The sequence below is a fragment of the Lathyrus oleraceus genome, chromosome 6, assembly GCF_024323335.1.
Source record: "Lathyrus oleraceus cultivar Zhongwan6 chromosome 6, CAAS_Psat_ZW6_1.0, whole genome shotgun sequence".
In the NCBI taxonomy this organism is placed as follows: domain Eukaryota; kingdom Viridiplantae; phylum Streptophyta; class Magnoliopsida; order Fabales; family Fabaceae; genus Lathyrus; species Lathyrus oleraceus.
Window position 1 is genome coordinate 360,385,298 of NC_066584.1, and position 15,464 is coordinate 360,400,761.

Below are 15,464 nucleotides of genomic sequence, written 5' to 3' on the forward strand. Positions count from 1 at the left end.
TCAACATGGTGAAATTTCCAAACTTCCACCTCAAATTTCACCATGATATAAGTTCCAAATGGAAAAGTGTTCTACATAAGAGTTGTTCCTCTTGATCTAAGCTTTCCAAAGAGTCATAATTCATTCATTTTGGATGAAGTTTGAGGGGTCCGCGCATGGTGTAATCAGGGCTGTATCAGTTGGCAAGATTCAAGCTTCAAATGATCAAATAACTTTGCCTTGCCATTCAAGCTTCGTTCAGACTTCATTTCATTGGATTTTGGATCTAATTGAGATGCTTCATGGGCCTGTACATGCCCATGCAGGCGTGCCATTCACATTTCCAAATTTGGACAAAATTTCAAGTGTGCAAATACCACTTCATTTTGCTATAAATAGAGACCCTCTGTGCTCATTTCAAAGGACCCTTGCGCGCCACCTTTGCCTCCATACTTGAAACCCTCACATTTGAAAGGAAAACCTGATAATTTTGATTTGAAATTTAAGTTTGAATCTCACTGTTTGGAGATTCAAAAACTCCAGTATCCAAAGCTTTGTACCAATCCTAAGCCACTTCTGCAAGCTACCTGAGTAAGATCAAACATGAATTGAAGCAAGAGAGATCAAGTTCTACACAACATTGAAGGTATTTTCCAGATTTTTTCTTCTCTTTAATTCTCACTCAATTCTCATCAATTCTCTTGGATCTTTGGTTATCTGAAGTCCTACCAATGTAGGAATGAAGATTGAGTTGCTTTGAGGTCAAATCGAAGCAAGTCAGTTGACACACCTCAAAATTCAACTCCACATATCTCTCTATATATTCGGAGTTAGTTAAAATTGAGGTGATATTCGTGATCTACGCCCTTTTATCTTTCAGATCATGTCCTCCTTTTTCATTCATGTTATGGTGATGATTAAACTAATCTGGCCAGGGTCATCGGAGAAGATGACCGACCTTTGGCTCCGGCAGTGATGTGGCACGGTTCAGAACCATTGATTCATTTTAAAATGTTTTAATATGAGGCGTCCAAAGTGATTACCACACGTGTGGAACATTTGACTTGCTGTATGGTGGAATGCGTGCTCAGATCCACTTGATCTGCCACCTCAATTAATGAGGGAGATCAGGTGGTCCACGTTTTTTTGATTTTAATTTTTATTCCTTTGATTATCATTAATTCATATTAATTTTAATATTGATCCAAAAAATATGAGAGTTTCACCAAATTTTATTAAATAAAATCCTCTTCCATATTTTGAATTAAAATTATTTTTTGGATCATTATTAATATTTTTCAGGATTTAATTGATTTTGTGAATATTTTTAAATATTTAAAAATACTTTTAAGTTTCCAAAAATTCTGAAATTTTTACTCCAAGGTCCTTTGACCTTGTTTGACCTATGATAAATCTCATGGCCATTTCTTTGTTGTTTTGATGAGGTTTTAGGAAATTGACCAACCATATTTAATTTAATGTATTATTTTTAGTATTTCTAATTGAATAAATTCCAAATAAATTGTGTAGAGCCATTTTAATTGACTTTGGAAGTTTGACTTGTGTTGTTGGGTCTTGGTCAAGGTTGATTTGACTTTGTTAAGTTAAGATAATTGGATTTAGGGGATTGATGAATGTACATTCCATCTCCCAAAATGAATGAGTGATCTTAATTTGGTAAAAGTCCTCCTTTGTCCAATTTGAGTTTGATCCATTTCCCCTCCCTCTTCATATCATTCCCCTTATTTATGCATTCATGTCATGGACCTATGATATCTCTATATCCTAAGGCTAGTTGATTGCAAAATCAACAAAAGTATGAATGAGATTAGGCCCCCACTTTTGCATATTCTTTTTGTGTGTGGTATGTTTCATGAGCATAGTTCATCATATTATGTCTCTAACATGCATTAACACCAAAATTCTATTGCTCGACCTCAAATAGTTGTGACTTCTACATAAGTCCAATTACGATTGCTTAACATAGCGCTAAATTTTTGACACAATGCTTAACATTCTAGTTAGTGAGATTGTAAGTCTCCCCTCTTTCATGGTATTATGTGGAAACTTGGCCTTTTTTGCCTTCCTTTGGAAGATGTTTTGGTTCAAGGATCCATGCTTGTGATAAGTGGGTTGAGTGTTCTCCAAAGGATGACTTAAACAAAAGAGAAAATGCAAAAGCCAACACTAACTTCTAACTCATTAACCACTAACATTTAATTTCAAGTCATTTACTTTTAATGCAATTTATTTTTAAGCCTTATTCATTTACCATTATTCATACCATTCTAATTGTTTATGTTAATGTCATTTTCACTTTGTCCACTTGGACCATATTTTGTGATATATTTTTTTTGTGAATATTGTGTTTGCTTGTGTGGTCTTTGATCATTAATGTACATAATAAGAACAAAAACCCTAAAAAATATCTGGTGTCGACTGTTGGTTTGATCTGAGACTATTGGACTTAGAATTTAAGCAACACTCCCTATGCAAAGGACTTGGCAATGCCAACTTTCATGTAACCAAGTTCTTGTAGCTTGAAACTTCACCTGATACATCATTGAAGATCCATTTGAGTTCATCTGCAACATGATCATTGTGAAGCTGTTACTTTGAACCTGTGACTTATGGCATCTTGAAATTCATCTACTACTTGGGAAAATTTGAAGAAGATCATGGAATTGCTAAGCTTGGATGTGGCTATCTTTATTTGATGCCTTGCTCTTCAAGTTGATATATTGTGCATTGTTTGTTGCTTGATTCTAATGTCCAAGGGAATTTGGGTTTCTATGTGACATTCTTGTCTATTGGATTGCAGCCCATTGGTCAGATCTTTTCAACTCTCAACTTTTAAATTTGTGCTTAGGATTAGTCTCTTCATCTCTTCCCCATTTCTTTAATTTCAAAATCTCTCCCTCCTTTTAAAAAACTTCTTTGATTGTGATTGTTTTTCTAAACATAGTCCATATTGCAAACTAGAAACTTTGGACTTATGCCATTGCACTTTCAAACTTATTTTCTTAATCAAACTTGTAAATATACTTAACTATACTTGACTTAAAAATTTTCAAAAGTCAAAAAGAATTAACTCATTCAAATCATTTTTAGGCCTTTGTGCCTTTCAAACCTAACTTTTGTTAAAAGTAATGCATCCACTTTGAAATTTATACCACGAACTACGAGGCTTTGATCCCTCATTTTTATGTTGGTACGTAGGCACAAGTCCGAAGGTCTTGTCAAACACGAAAATATAATTAATGAATTATTTTCTCATCCCTCATTCTATTTGTTTGCAAACATCATTTGTACAAAAACACATATGCACACAAGAAAGGGCTCCCTAGGAGTACCTATGACACTTTGGATGCTAACACCTTCCCTCTGTGTAACCAACCCCCTTACCTATAATCTCTGGCATTTTATTAGTTTTGATTTGAAAACTTCTTATTTTTGGGTTTTGTTTGTACTTTTCCCTTTTCCCTTGGAAAGAATAAAAGCGCGATGGCGATCTTGTTATTTGATGTCTAGCTTATCCATAGCTTGATGATCATGAATTTACTGCTACATAAATTAAGTGGCAACTCTGCTGGGGAGCAATCTCCAGTAGGTTTAGCCTACTTTTTTATGTGTATATAGTTGTATATTTGATGTATGTGTATATTTGTTTGTATGATATAATCTGCTTGTTGTGCTTGGTGATCTCTGAGTGGTGAGATAAGTTCTAACCCGAACTTGAGTGCAATTAAGATAGGAGGATGGTATAGTCATGTTCAACTTGTGTGGAGTAGTCCTTAACAAGTTGGCTTGAGATCCATCTACTCAGTGGAGACCCTTTTGGATTTGGAAATGTCACACAAGTATTTGTGGTTAGACATTACTATCTCTAATTTGGGGTCCGAGAAGCTGAGGACCATAGAACATTTAACACCTCTTGGCCTATTTAGGACGTAGTGCGGAGACTGTCCAAATGTAGACTTGATCACAGTTGTTACGCGATACTACACTCAGACGAGTTTCTCTTGAGAATATTATGGTTGATGAGTCAGTCATCCTAACTTGTAATATCCGATAGATGGAATTAAGAGTCTGGGAACTTTTTAGAACATGATCTACAGGTTAATATCCTTAGTTCACTCCCTTGGGATGGTTCTTACCTAGACTTCATGCTCGTGACTTACAACAAACCCTTGATTCTTGGTTGATCCAATCAAGTCTTGTCAATATCAATGGAACTTGGGTGTTGATAAAGTGAAAACCATAATCCACCAAAATGGATGATTGATCTTGACAATGACTTGATTCATCCCTTGACCTTTGTTTGTTTGCCTTGTGTGTGATCCCTTATTTGTGATTGTTGCATTCATGCATTGATGCATTCAAGCACATCATAACATTCATCACACGAAAATTTCAAGGAACGGAGGTGTTATTTGCAAATATTTTCAGACCATGGATTATGGACGAAGGAACACTAAGAAGTACAGTTTCAGATGTCCCGACTTGAAAGAATTAAGGAAGCTGTCATCCTTTGTATTAGATCCCTTGGACTTCAAGCAACATCATGGGAAGCTTTTATCTATCTTGTCTACTGATGTGGTTGAAGGACTCTTGAGTGTGTTGGTTCAGTTTTATGATCTTCTCTGTCGTTGCTTCACTTTTCCTGATTATTAGCTTGTGCCCACGTTGGAGGAGTATGCCCATCTCTTGGGAATACCCGTTTCTAAGAAAGCATCGTTTAGTGGATTGGAAGAGATTCCTAGATCTCATCTTATGGCTGAAGCTCTTCACTTGAAGAAGTCTGAGATAGAGGCTCATTGGGTGAAGAAAGGAGGATTGTTTGGGTTGCCATCTGATTTCCTCATCAAGGAAGCTACTGCCTTTGGTCAAGCCAGTAGTCTGGATGCTTTTGAAGCTATCTTTGTGTTGCTCATCTATGGTGTAGCTTTGTTCCCTAACATTGACAGTTTTGTTGATGTTAACGCCATTAAAATTTTCTTGATTGGGAATCCTGTGCCTACTTTGTTGGGTGATATGTACTTCTCTTTGCATCTAAGGAATTCTAAGGGTGGTGGAACTAATGTTTGTTGCATTCCTCTTCTGTACAAGTGGTTTATTTCACACTTGCCTCAGACACCTGCTTTTGTGGAGAACAAACAATGTCTACGGTGGTCTCAGAGACTTATGCCTCTCACTAATGATGATATAGTTTGGTATGACCCTTCTTTGAGCAGTTTGGAGATTATTGACTGTTGTGGTGAATTCTTTAATGCGCCCCTCATTGGTACACAAGGAGGAATTAACTACAACCCTGCTTTGGCTCGTCGTTAACTTGGGTTCCCCTTGAGAGACAAACCTAATAAAACTTTGTTAGAAGGTATTTTCTATCAATAGGGTAAAGATCCCCAACATTTGAAGCATAAGATTGTGCATTCTTGGCATAATGTGCATAGGAAAGGAAGATCCGAGCTTGGTCCGTGCAATTGTGTAACTTTGGAAGCTTGCACTCTTTGGGTGAAGAAGAGAGCTTTAGAGTTGAAGATGCCTTATCCTTGTGAGAGACCTATGTCTATGGTTATGGACGAGCCATTAACTCTCCCTAACCAAGATGTAGAGGAGTTGGAAGATGCGTTCGCCAAGAAGAAGCGAGAGAAGGTGTAAGACCCCAATTTTGACCCTAAGATCCATCATGCAATCTCATTATATGCATTAACATTAGGATTATACCTTGGCATCCTCCTTACCCCTCTTTAACTGGGTTTGTTTTGGGAGAGATCACCAAGCACCATGTGGTTGTATCATACTTGTATATTATCATTTTACTAACCAAAATACAAAAGTATGTCTTTGCTCTTTTGTAGGTAGGGCATGATCCCCATTGATCTATCAAGATCACATCTAGGGTTTGAGACCCTCATGGCTAAGAGCACAACCAAGGAATGATCCACAATGTCGCTAAGCATCATATAAGAGTCCCAATGATCTTTGCATGTTATTTTGATCAATATTTCTTCAACAGTTTGGAGTTGGTTTGCCTTGGAAACCCTAGTTTGTCTGGGTATCTTGAGTAACTTTTTCAACAAGCTATCTCACCAATTGATCAAATTTCTCAAGGGACACTTCAAAAATTCATCATCTTATGCATATATGATCTACCATGCACCTGAAAAGTCAAGAGAATTGAAGGTTAGCAAGTTGGTTGATGGTGGTTGGCCAGATGAATTCATCTGATCAAAACTGGGTCTCCCTAGACCGTATCTCATACAATTTTGACCATATGAAAATTATTCCAAGAGCAACATTACTCTAAATGACATTCCAAACAACTTTCATGTTGATACCTAGAGGTAGTTTTGCTTGGAAGAGCCGTTTCTATGTTGAAACATTATAGGTCATTTTGTCGAAACCCTAATTTGAAAGTCAACTTCCCAAGGCCATAACATGTACAATTTTTATGAGATGAAAGATTTACAAGTTGCAAAATCCAATTCAAGATGTCTACTTCAACTTTGATGTTTGGAGTGAGAGCTAATTCAACTTTTATGAGCATGTGATATGAGGATACATTATAGGTCATTTTTGACCTATACCATTGAGCAAATGATTTTTCCAAACTTCAAAAATGCATAACTCTATCATTCTAAATCCAAATGACATGAAATAGGTGACCATTTTTAATGTCTTTGAAAGATCTTCAGCTTTGATGAATACACTTTTCTCATTTGAAGCTCACATAAAAATTTAAGCAAGGTGGAATATTGAGATATATGGCTTGACACTTAGAAAACTTTTCAACATGTTGAAATTTCCAAACTTCCACCTCAAAATTCACAATGATCCAAACTCCAAATGGAAAAGTGTTCAACATCAAACTTGTTCCCCTTGATCTAAGCTTTCCAAAGAACCCAAGTTCATGCATTTTGGACAAAGTTGCTAGGTCTGCGCATGGCTTTAACAGAGCTGCATATTTGGAAGAAATCAAATGCCAAAAATCACATTTCACATTGCCTTGACCTCCAAGCATGATTTGAACTTCAGAACAAATGCAAGTGGACCAAATTGGATTGCTTCATGGGCTTGTACACGCCCATGCAAGCTTGTGCATTAAATGTCCAAATTTAGCAATTTTTCAAGTGTGCAAATATCAATCCCAATTGCTATAAAAACAGGCCCTTGGAGCTCAATTCACACACACCTTGCGCGCCAGCTTTGCCCCCCAATTGAAACCCTCACATTTCAAAGGAAAACCTGATAATTTTAAACTTGAAAATTGAGTTTGAATCTCACTGTTTGGAGATTCAAGAACTCCAGGATCCAAAGTTTTGTACCATTGCCAAACCTCTCCTACAAGCTTCTCAAGTGTGATCAGATCATGTTTGAAGCAAGCAACATCAAGTTCTGTATAGCATTGAAGGTAAATTTCAGAAAACTTCATCTCTTCGATTCTCACTCAATTCTCATCAATTCTCTTGGATCTTTGGTTGTCTGAAGTCCTACCAATGTAGGCAAGAAGATTGAGTTGCTTTGAGGTCAAATCGAAGCAACTCAGTTGACACACCTCAAAATTCAACTCCTCATATCTTTTTATATATTTGGAGTTAGTTGAAATTGAGGTCAGATTCCTCTACACCATTTTTTCTTTCAGATCATGTCCTCCTTTTTTATTTTGGTGATGGTTGAGGGTGGACCAGCCCGATGAGGTCCATCGGAGAAGAAGACTGGAGCTCTGGCTCTGGCGGTGCATTGGCACGTCTCCCAGCCATAGGATCCATTCAAAACGTTTTAATCATGAGCGTACATGCTGATTACCACGTTTGTGATTAGTTGACTCAAGTGCATGGTGGATTGCGCGCGCTCAGCCACTTGATCTGCCACCTCAATTAATGAGGGAGATCAAGTGGCTCACGTTTTTTTGATTTTTTTTTATTTTTGTTTTAATCCATTTGATTTTCATTAATTCATATTAATTTTAATATTGATCCAAAAAATATGAGAGTTTCACCAAAAAAAATTCAAATAATTTCCTCTTTCATATTCTGAATTAAAATTATTTTTTGGATCATTATTAATATTTTTCATGATTTAATTAATTTTGTGTTTATTTTAATTGTTTAAAAATACTTTTAAGTCTTTAAAAATTCTGAAATTTTTTCTCCAAGGTCCTTTGACCTTGTTTGACCTATGATAAATCTCATGGCCATTTCTTTGGTGTTTTGATGAAGTTTTAGGAATTTGACAAACCATATTTAATTTAAATGGATTATTTTAGTATTTTTAAATTGAATAAATGTCAAATAATTGTGTTGACCTCTTGTGATGGTTTGTGTAAGTTTGACTTATGTTGTTGGGCCTTGGTCAAGGTTGATTTGAGTTTGCTAGGTTAATATAATTGGATTTAGGGGATTGATGGGATGTACATTCCATCTTCCAAAATGAATGAATGATATTAATTTGGTAAACTTCCTCCTTTGATCAATTTGAGTTTTGAGCCATTCCCCTCCCTCTTCATCGAATTCCCCTTCTTTATGCATCCATTTACTTTAGCCTATGATGTCTCTAAATCCTAAGGCTAGTTGATTGTAAAATCAACATAAGTATGGATGAGATTAGGCCACCTCTTTTGCATATTATTTTATGTGTGTGGTATGTTTCATGAGCATAGTCCATTATACTATATCTCTAACATGCATTAACACCAAAATTCTATTGCCCGACCTCAAATAGTTGTGACTTCTACATAAGTCCAATTACGATTGCTTAACATAGCACTAAAGTTTTGACACAAAAAGGTGTAGCTTTCTAGTTAATGAGATTGTAAGTCTCCCCTCTTTCATGGTATTGTATGGAAACTTGGCCTTTTTTCCTTCCTTTGGAAGATGTCTTGGCTCAAGGATCCATGCTTGTGATAAGTGGGTTGAGTGTTCTCCAAAGAATGACTTACAGTAAAGCAAAAGCAAAACAATACTAACTTCTAACTTATTAACAACTAACATTTAATTTCAAGTCCTTTATTTTAATGCACTTTAATTTTTAAGCTCTATTCATTTTGCCATTATTCATACCATTCTAATTGTTTATATTAATGCCTTTTCACTTTGTCCACTTGGACCATATTGTGTGATATACCTTGTTTGTGTATACTTTGTTTGTTTGAATGGTCTTTGACCATTAAGGTACATAATAATAACAAAAACCCTAAAAGACTATTGTGTGGACTGTTGACTTGATCTTGGACAATTGGACTTAGAATCTAGGAAACCTCCCTATACAATAAGGACTTGTCCAATGCCAACTTTTATGAAAACCAAGTGCTTCTAGTTTGGAACTTCATCTGATACATCTTTGAAGATCCCTTTGAGTTCATCTGCAACATGATCACTATGAAGCTGTTATTTTGAACCTATGAGTTGGGGAATTCATCTGCTTTATAGGCCAATTTGAAGAAGATTATGGAGTGGCTAAAGCTTGGATGGGGCTATCTTTATTTGATGCCTTGCTCTTCAAGATAATATTGTATGCATTGTTTGTTGCTTGATTCTAATATCCAAGGGAATTTGGGATTTCTATATGGCATTCTTGCCTATTGGATTGCTAGCCATCGGTCAGATCTTTTCAACTCTTAACTTGTAATTTTGTGCATAGGATTAGTCTCTTCATCTCCTCCCTATTTCTTTAATTTCAAAATCTCTCCCTCCTTTCAAAAACTTCTTTGTTTGAACTTGTTATTTTCTAAATTTTGACCACTTTGCAAACTAGAAACTTTGGCCTTATGCCATTGCATTTTCAAACTTCTTTTCTCAATCAAATTTGTAAATAAACTTAACTATACTTGACTTAAAATTTACAAAATCCAAAAAAGAACTAACTCATTCAAACCATTTTTAGGCCTTTGTGCCTTCCAAACTTAATTTTTGTTAAAAGCAATGCACCCACTTTTAATATTTGTATCACGAACTACGAGGTTTGGATCCCTCATTTTTATGTTGGTACGTAGACACAAGTCCGAAGGTCTTGTCAAACACAAAAAAATATAATTAATGAATTCTTTTCTCATCCCCCCATTCTATTTGTTTGTAAACATCACTTTATACAAAATACATATGCACACAAAAAAAGGCTCCCTAGGAGTACCTAGGACACTTTGGGTGCTAACACCTTCCCTCTGTGTAACCAACCCCCTTACCTGTAATCTCTGACATTTTATTAGTTTTGATTTGAAAACTTCTTACTTTTGGGTTTTGTTCGTACTTTTTCCCTTTTACCTTGGAAACAATAAAAGTGTGGTGGCGATTCTTGTTATTTGATGTCTTGCTTATCCATAGCTTGATGATCATGAATTTACCGCTACAGAAGGATATGTGGGAAGACCGTTTCCATGCTTTGAGCAAAAAGCACGAGGAATTGCAGCTTGAGTCTAAGGACAAAGATGCACTTATTGAGCTACTTGAAGATCGAGTGACAAAGAGACAGAGAGAGCCAGAGGTTTCATCTTCCTCTAGAATGCCTCGGCCTTCCCTTGATTGGAAGAAGATTGTTGATCAACTTGTCCTTGAGAAGACTCAGATGAAGGTTTCTTTTGAGACCGAGATCCGACGCATTCAAAGGAAGTACGTGCCTATAGCCTGATCTTCTGACGTTGTTGTTAGGGATCCTTAGGATTACTAGTCTCCTTTTCTCTTGTATTTTTCATTTGGTTTCTGAAATTGTACTCAGTGTAATCCTTCCAGTTATATAAATAAAAGAGATTTTTATGGTCATATCAAAGTATTACAATTATTTTTAAATATAAATTTGCAAATAACATAGTAAGTTCCTTGAAAATAAAAATAATCAAGTATTGCATTTCATGCATCATTTGCATAAGCAGGTTTCTCTTTCGCCAGATGTCTCATTGGTGTTTCTTCTATGCTTCAGCCAAGCTGACTCATCGGTACAATACTTGTGCCAATAACTCCAGAATTAAGGAACATCTTGAGCAAGAGAATAGAGACCTGAAAGAAGAGATCGCCCGCCTGACTGCCATGATGGAGTCAGTTTTAGCTGCACAGAGCTAGTTTTCTCCAACACCTACAACTCCTCCTCCTCAGAGGACTGTTATTTTAGAGGTGGCTACCTCTACTATTCCTACAACTGCTGCTCATTTCGCACCCAACATGCCTGCCAGATTCCCGTGGGGAATGCCGCCAAATTTCGTGCCTGAAGGCTTTGCACCTACATTTGCTTCTATGCCGGCACCAGGCCCGGTCATGTCAGTGCCACCGCTTGTTGTGAATACCTTACCTCGTGTGGAAGACACCATCTATCATTCTGAGTCGTCCGAAGGCCCAGATGTGTATGAGAATACGGATGAATGAAAGATCAATTTCTTGAGTTGCGCAAGGACTCAAACACTTTGAGAGGTAAGGACCTATTTGGGAAAAGTGCTGCTGAGCTGTGTCTAGTGCCGAATGTGAAGATTCTAGTGAAGTTCAAAGTGCCTGACTTTGAAAAATACAAAGGGAACACATGTCCACTCAGTCATTTGGTGATGTATGCCCGCAAAATGTCTATGCAAACAAATAATGATCAGTTGTTGATCCACTACTTTCAAGACAGTCTGACTGGCACTGCATTGAGATGGTATATGGGGTTGGATAGTGCGAGCATCCTCACTTTCAACGATTTGGGTGAAGCATTTGTAAAGTAGTACAAGTACAACATCGATATGGCTCCCGACCGAGATCAGTTGAGATCACTGTCTCAGAAAGACACAGAGATGTTTAAGGAGTATGCCTAGAGGTGGAAAGAACTTGCTGCTCAGATTACCCCTCCTTTAGAGGAAAAGGAGATGACCAAGATTTTTCTGAAGATCCTGAGCTCACTTTATTATGAGAGGATGATTGCCAGTGCCCCCGGTGATTTTACCGAGATGGTAAACATGGGGATGAGGCTAGAAGAAGGTGTCTGAGAAGGACAATTGTCTAGAGAGGAGGTGTCATCCAACAAGAGCCCCGATCGAGAAAAGGAGTGAAAACGAGCTAAAAACCCTAAAATTCAGCATTTTACACTTGTGGCTCCCACTGTGGCTGGCGCCATGGGTCCAGCCATGACGTGTCCTAGCTCAACTTCCCTCAACTGCCACGTTCCCCACTACCTCCACTTCGGCGCCACACTTAGCTCTTATGGCGGGCGCCATGGGGTTGTGGCGGGCGCCACATGAAGAAAACTTTTCCCTCCCAATTTCAAACTGAAGGGCATCCTTGTCTTTTCCATTATTTTACTTGCCTATAAATAGAGACTTGAATTCATTTGTTTAATCATCCAAACTTAGAGCAGAGGCAAACTTAGAGCAAACTTAGTTTCACTTAGGCATATATTCAGTATTTTAAAGTGGTAATCGCTTCGCTTTGGGGTGTTACCACAATTGTGTAATCGAGTTTGTGATCGAGTCTGTAATCGAGTTTGGAGCACTTTGAAAGGAAGTTAATTCTGCCGCCATTTTCATTTCCGCTTTGCATTTTATTCAACCCTCTGATTGGAGCAGGTTTTTATTACTTTTCCTTTATCTATTTTATTTTCTCGCACTCGCTTTACTTTTATTTATTTCCCGCACTCGCACTTTACTTTTATTTATTTCCCGCACTCGCACTTTACTTTATTTATTTCCCGCACTCGCTTTACTTTATTTATTTCTCGCACTCGCTTTACTTTATTTATTTTATGCACTCGCATTTTACTTTATTTATTTCCCGCACTCGCACTTTACTTTATTTATTTCTCGCACTCGCTTTACTTTTATTTATTTTCCGCATTCGCACTACTTTTATTTATTTCTCGCACTCGCACTACTTTTATTTAATTTCCGCACTCGCACTACTTTTATTTAAATTAAAAGGCACTTTTATTTTACCATGTCTAACTAAATCTATAAAGGTTAGAATGTAAGGATCGTAATTGAACCGATAATCCGTACAATTGTTCGTAGAAACACTTAAGGGCTATTTTGACTTTCAACTTAAGTTTTCCCGCACTTAATTTCCGTTGGGTAAGATCGAAAGTCGTCCAACGTCTTTTTAAACTTAATTGTTTTTAACTATTTCAAAAACAGCGAAAGCGCTTTGTTTAGTTCATTAGGAGTTTTTAACTTAAGAAGAAAAGTGATTTTAAAACTATTTTCGGACGCGTTTATAAGTTTAGAGTCTGGTTCGTGAGGACCTCTTTTGGTTAAGAAATCTAGGTTAAAATACTTTTCAACTTAGTCAAGATACTATATTTCTTAAAAATAGGTTTACTACTCTAACACAATGCGCGCCTTTTTATAAGTGACAATAAGAGGGTTTGATGAAGGAGTACAACTCGGTTCTGAATACGCGAAAGCGACAGTTCCCGTTAAATTGGTTCTTTTCAAAGTAGGAAACACTGCCCATAAGTAGTTCTATTAGCAAGTACTTGGATTATTAATTGATTATGTGAATTACATTCAAGCCTGTCTTTATCAATTGAACTTTATTTAATACTTTAGTTTTCATTGCACACTCTTAAAACCCCTATTTCGATTACCTTAGATAAACACCATAACAATAGATAACGATAGATTGACACTTGGTCTCTGTGGATTCGAAAATCTTTTATATCACTCTAACGCGTTCGTATACTTGCGAAAAGCACGCATCAAGTTTTTGGCGCCGTTGCCGGGGACCAATTTCATCAAATTTCGTACCCTGTTGTTATATCATTTAGATTTAGGTTATTACTCGCCGTTCAATGCGAAGAACTCGCAGCACCGGAAGTTTAGTATACCCTCTGGCGGAACCTGAACGTTACGCTCGCGCACGTTTATTCTTTCATAGAATTAGGAGAGCTATGGCCGAAGATCAAAACCAAAGACCTCTTAAGGACTTCGCCCAACCATCCAACGAAGAACCTAGTTCTAGTATAGTTAACCCAACCATCCCAGCTAATAATTTTGAACTTAAACCCTCTCTGTTGCAACTAGTGCAACAAAGACAATTCGCAGGTCTCGCTACTGAGAACCCAAACCAACATTTAAAAATACTTCTCCGATTAGCAAACACTTTTAAAACCAATGGAGCTTCTCCTGAGGAGATCCGTTTAAGATTATTCCCTTTTTCCCTCTGAGATAAAGCCCTATCTTGGTTAGATTCCCTTCCACCGAATTCCATTACGACTTGGGATAACCTTAGAAGAGTATTCCTTGCTAGATACTTTCCCCCAAGTAAGACCGCCGTTCTTCGAAACCATATAACTAGATTTACCCAGAACCAAGGAGAATCGTTGTTCGAAGCCTGGGAGAGATATAAAGAGTTGTTAAGAGCATGCCCACGTCATGGTTTAGAAAATTGGTTAATCATTAAAACCTTCTATAATGGACTTCACTATAACACTAAGATGACCATTGTCACTGCCACAGGCGGTGCTCTGATGAACAAACCTTATCCTAAAGCTAGTGCCCTCATCGAGGATATGGCTCAAAACCATCAATCATGGGGAGTCGAACGAGCGACAGTTGAGAAGAAGGAAGCCCGAGGAGAAGTGCATGAACTAAGCTCTATAGACATGATGCAAGCTAAAATGGACGCATTAGCCCTTAAGTCGAGCATATGTGCATAAACCCGAATGTTGTAGCCGCAGTTTCGTCAGATTGTGAGATATGTGGAACCAAAGGACACCAATCTGCAGAATGCAGTCTATTAAACGAAACCCACTATGAGCAAGTGAACTACACCCAAGGGAACCCATATTCGAATAGCTAAAACCCTAGATGGAGGAATCACCCGAACTTCTCCTATAAGAACAATAACCCTATTCAAAATAATGCACCTCTGAGACAAACAGGTTACCACGCCCCAAGATCAAATCAACCTATGCAACCTGTACCACCAAAGCCGAGCCTTGAGAAAATTATGGAAAATTTTATCACTGCTCAAACCTAACAAAACAAAGAGTTCATGAACCAAAACATTCACGTTAATGAACTGATTACCCAGTTAGGAACCAAGGTTGACCAAATAGTTACTCATACCAAGATGCTTGAAACCCAAATCTCTCAGGTCGCTTTAAACCAAGCCCCCCAAACCACGCCTGGAGGACAGTTCCCTGGACAACCTCAACAGAATCCGAGAGGGCAAGCCAATGCCATTACCCTACGAAGTAGGAACGCTTATGATGAGCCACCAAACCCAAGATTCAGTGAACCCAAAACTTCTAAGGAATATACCAAACCCCCGGACAAAGTAAAGGAACCAGAGAAATCTGGAAACCAGGAAGGTCAAGAAAAAGGAGAAGAACCTAAAGATAAAACTTACGTACCACCCCCGACATATAAACCACCTATACCATATCCGCAAAGACTCAAACAAACCTAGATCAATAACCAGTATCAGAAATTTATTAAAGTTATAGAAAAACTTCACGTAGAAATCCCTTTCACAGAAGCCATCACCCAAATACCTTCTTATGCAAAGTTTCTCAAAGACATCCTTACC

General features: G+C 37.5%; 1 non-coding gene across 1 annotated transcript; it reads right to left on the bottom strand.

Moving 5' to 3' along the window:
- Nucleotides 1-14,205: 14,205 nt before the first annotated feature.
- LOC127099797 (small nucleolar RNA R71) lies at nt 14,206-14,312 on the bottom strand. Its single transcript, XR_007794266.1, has one exon. It is a non-coding gene; the product is annotated as a small nucleolar RNA R71 (small nucleolar RNA).
- Nucleotides 14,313-15,464: the final 1,152 nt, after the last annotated feature.